This window comes from Pyrus communis, chromosome 7 (genome assembly GCF_963583255.1).
Source record: "Pyrus communis chromosome 7, drPyrComm1.1, whole genome shotgun sequence".
Classification (NCBI taxonomy): domain Eukaryota; kingdom Viridiplantae; phylum Streptophyta; class Magnoliopsida; order Rosales; family Rosaceae; genus Pyrus; species Pyrus communis.
In genome coordinates, this window is record NC_084809.1 from 13,030,261 (window position 1) to 13,035,589 (window position 5,329).

Here is a 5,329-nt window from a genome sequence, read left to right on the forward strand (position 1 = left end):
CATTTATGCAAGGGTTCAACACATTTTCATCATTTGGTAAAAGGCTACTTGGAACCTACCTAAGTTTTGCATGGCTAAAATTAGTAACGTTAATGGATGGCTAATTGATGGAATTGTTACGATCACAATTGAGTATAAGGTAATATTAGGCACGAAATTCGTAAATTAAATTTATAAATGAAATGATATGGTGGTATTCTTCTTTACTTGTAAAGTAGACATCTTAAATTCAATTTTCGCTAAAAACGAAATTGAACTACATTATTATGGCTGACCCATTGTAAGACTTAGCCCAAACCCCCAGCCCTTAATGTAGATAATATTGTTTGTTCAAAAGTGATAATCCAATCGTCACTCAGTACTATGGTCTGGTGGTATTCCTCTTCACTTGGAAGTGAGAGGTCTTAGGTTTGAATCTCACGGATGACGAATTATTTGATGCCAAATTGGGCTGCCGAACTCCCCCTCCCCTTAATGTAAAAATATTGATGTATTAAAAAAAAAAAAGTAATAATCTAATCATCAATTGCTATGTCATGTAGTTTACCAAATTTAGTCTACCTAACATTACTATTTATGAAATTCATGCTAAAAAAGGTACCTTAAGATTAGAATTATTTGGATCACATTGGACAACATTTTTCTTCAGTAGTCCAGACATGTTACCAATCCGCTTATTGTAACTCTAAAATGTGATCTTAACAATACACATGCGATAATTTCTAACGACATCCATGTCGGCATGCAAATTACGTATGCAAAAAATAAAGCAACTTACATAGAACGAAATTACCATCACTTTTTACCAATCAATAATACGTTATCATATGGAATGAAACTTACACATAATAATGTATAGTTAGACTGTAACACTATGTGATAGTGAATCCACGATTTCATATAAATCATTCCCTTAAAAAAATACGGCGAGTATCCATAGTTTACAATTAGTTTTTCTTATTAGGAAAGGAGTTAATTAACCAAGAAGAATGTTGATGATTAGGTAAACGTCAAAAAGTACAATAAATTGAAGAGTAAGATTTGATGCATGAATTAATTTGCAACTTCTAGCAGGTTGCTCAATTAAAATGCAACTACCATCTACCAACATGTACTAACGAACCACAATTTTTTAGTTCTCTTCATTCAATTCAGATGAGGACTTCCAAACAACGTACGTGTTCATATTATAGACCGCTTATCTCTCATTTTCAATCCAAAATAGTTAAATCGTGAATCATGTATTCATGTGTTATTTTTTCATTAAATACTCAGTCAATTTGTGTGCGAACGATTGACAACTGTTGATTGGTATGAATCATATGATGAATCTCACACTTACGAATATATATATATATATATATATATATGTGTGTGTGTACATATATATTAAAAAATATCTTAAGATATAATGCCTTTTGCTTTTAACCAAATTTGTTGATATGCCTTCTAATCCACTCAATCTAAATAAGGATCGAAAGGAAAACCAAAAGGTAACAGAAAGTGGAGCTCCATTTGGTTGCAGTTGCAATAATCATGTCTCGAGGGCTAATTTTATTCTCCTGAAACTTTGCTCTGAAACCAAGTTGTAGACAAAAATGCAACCAAAAAAGCGGAACAATTATGCTTAATTTCTCCCTAATAATTCAAGGAATAATAAACTACAACTCTCAAAATATTCGTATAAAAATACCAGTACTATTGAAAAAAAATCATCACTAGCGTCAACCAAGTCAGTTTGGTTTATGCATGCATGTGAGAGTACAGAAAAAAAAGTGAGGATCCTATAATTTGATTTTCTGAAGAAATCACAAGCATATATATATTAACCAAATCGGACGATCTCTGGAGGTTGGCCTTGGATTTTGGTTCCTCCTCTCAATAATGCATGCATGCTTTGTAATTAATGTTGCCAAATATATACATACAATATTATTATCCATCTTGGTTATAATTAGAAAAATGCAGAAAGCTTTCCGTCTCAGATATCTACACACACACACACATATACATATATAATATTATAGAAAACTAGATTTTAATCCTTAAATAAGATGAAGCTTAGAAAAATGTCTTATACAAGATTAAAAATTGATTTTAGTCCCTAGACTCTATTTAATACCAACATATTAAATGTCTCTCTTTTTTATTTATAATTTTATGATGTTCATAAATTAAATTTTATGAAAAAACTATAAATTTTAATTCTCATTATGGTAAATATCTTATATAAGAAAATACTTTTGTAAAGATTTTTCGGTACACATGTTTTTACATATTTTCTTGTGTGCCACTAATTCATTACAATATATTTATGTACGAACATTTGGGTACACTAAGTTAGTATAATATGTTTAGGTACGGACATTTCGGTACACTAATTTATTACAATATATTTAGGTTAGTATCATGTATTTTGGTACGAAATTTTTCTGTACACTTATGTTTTTGCATATTTTCTTATGTGCCACTAATTCACTACAATATATTTAGGTACGGACATTTCGGTACGCTAATTTAGTAAAATATATTATGATACAAACATTTAGGTACACTAATTAGAGGAAGTAAAATAAACATAATGAATTAAAATGTGTAAAATAATAAATAATTTTAATTTTAATGTAATGACATTAAATAAGATATTTATTAAATCAATATCCAATCTAACACCAGATTTTTATTAAATTTTAATCTTCTTCAAGGATTAAAGTTCAAAAACCCATATATATTATTATCCATCATGGTTAAAATTAGAAAAATGCAGAAAGCTTTTCCGTTTCATATATATATATATATATATATATATATGTATGTATGTATGTATGTATGTATGTATGTATGTATATGTATATATGTATATATAGTTTACTTGCCGGCCGGAGGAGAAAGCGTGAAAGGAAAAAGGAAAAAATTAAAAGCAAAAGAGCCAAAAAGCTTTATAAAGGTACTATGTATATAATCTATATATGTTTGTATCTATACATATTATTAGAAGTTAGAACATTAGAACATCTTTTAAGAGTCCTCCAAGCGAAGCAAAGCAAGTCACAAAAGAAAGGAAAAAAAGGGGCCTGCGTCCACTCCTCCCACTCCTACCAATCCTCCATTATGCACTAGTTTATTACAAACACCAACCCTAGCTCCCACATTTCCAAGATTGTTCAAACTTAAAGTCATTATATCATAATTTTTATTAAAAAATGAATCATTATTTTTTTTAATAAGGGAATTTCCACGCATTTTTTTTAATTTTACATGTCCAACAATTAAATTGAATAAACCAAAGGAGAATAAATCAAGGGAGAATAAATTAAAGGAGAATAAATATATAGAAATAAATATAGCTGTACAGAAGACGCAAAGGTGTCTGTGAAAATTATTTTCTCTTTAATTAATAGACATTTGCTTAAGAAATATACCCGTCTCCAGAAGCTTAGCATCCTCTTTCCTCAAACTGGCAATTTGTTCTTAGTAGCTCAGAGATCTTGTTTCACTTAACGAAGGGCATTTCTACATTTTCCTTCCATCAATTGGATGAACGCGCCTTGTTTTCAAAAAAAAAAAAAAAAAAAAAAAAAGGAGGTTAGCTGTGGTACGAAAAAGGTCGTATGATTTAGTATTCAGAAAATTTGTCCTCTTCTTTATGTGCATGTTAGCTGTGGTACTGAGAAGAATCAGAAAATTAAATTAATGACTAAACATGCATGAACGCGTTTTGCATTATACATTAGAAAATAGAGCTCCATTCCAAAAACAAAATTGATTTTTATTTATGCATGCGATAATTAAACATATATGTTATGAGATGCAGGACTTGGAACTTTCATTTCCTGCAAACAGTTCAAACATATGGGACACCCCACTAAGACAGTGCAGTAATTTCCTGTTCAGTTTTGTACTCTATGGTATAATGCATACATAATATATAACCCCACAATTTCCAAATTTTTTTCAGAGATCTTTAGAAAAGAAAAACGAAAGGGAAGGGTATAATTTAAAGGGAGTTTGCATATCTAATTTGAAGCATCAAGAAAGTTTATGAAATATGTTTTTGTTTGCAAGTTTATGAAGTATATGTTAAATTAATATAATTTAAGGATACTTTAGGGATACAATTTCTTGCAAGAGAGAGTTACTTGTAAACTAATGTAATGTCCATCATGGCTTACATGACACCAACCAATTCTCATATCAATACTTTAGCCACCAAGGCTTTTCTAATTTGGGTGGCAATTGGCCAATGATGCTTAATTAAGCTTTATGATCATTGCTAATTTAGAATACTGATCATATTTTAGCTACACATTTGTGCTCCACGCAAGGTTATATAAATATATATATGCTAAAATATGTTACATTGTTTAGTTTTACAAATCAAAGATGTGTGCACGACACAAAACTCAACGTACCCTTTGTGGTCAATACAAAACAGGTTAAATATGTGCACTACCAGTTACTCACGACACAAAAAACATAACTTGTTTCCAAAACCACATAGCTCAAAACAACAAAAATCATAAGCTACACCATAACCCTAAATTATAGCTACCACCACAAAACCACAGCCACGCCCACCTTAGAATTCACCACATCTAACTAAGAAGAACACGAGTACAATAGGTATATTTGGAAAAGAATCAATCTACGAATGATCCAACTCCAGTTAATAGCATATTATAGTCGCATAAGTAATTAAATAAAGTCGAGTGATATGGATGGTCAAAAGCACATGGTCGCACCAGACCGAAGTGCTTCAGATCGGGGTAGCAATAAAATTAAAAGAAATGGGAAATTTAGTGGAAGCGTTGCGAGGGACGGATTGGAACAAGAAATTAGTATAAAAATGGTTTTCGGGTACTGAACTCCGAGCATGACTCAGACAGACTAAGTCACTAGAAGAGACTTCTCATTAATTCACCAATACGAAAAATAATAAACGATGAGATGAGGGGAGGAGAGTCTAGGTTTTTGTTTTTCTTTAGGGTTTTATCTCTAATTAGAATATAGTGTTAGTTTACTTGAATTTGTTCAAAAATAATAATAATAATAAGGATAAATTACATAATACCCCTTAGGTTTGAGGTCTATTACAACCCTATACAACATCTTTAAAACATTTCACTTTCATACCTCAATTACTATTTTATTTCAATATAATACATCCGTTACATTTTTCATCTATTAATCCGTTAAGAGCTGACAAGGCTACCACATTTGTGCCACGTGGCTACCAACTCTCACCCTCTCTTCCTCCATCTCTACCTCCCTCCTATGGCGCTCCTTCCCCTCCCCCTCCTACACACCTATCACCCTTTCTCCCTTCTTC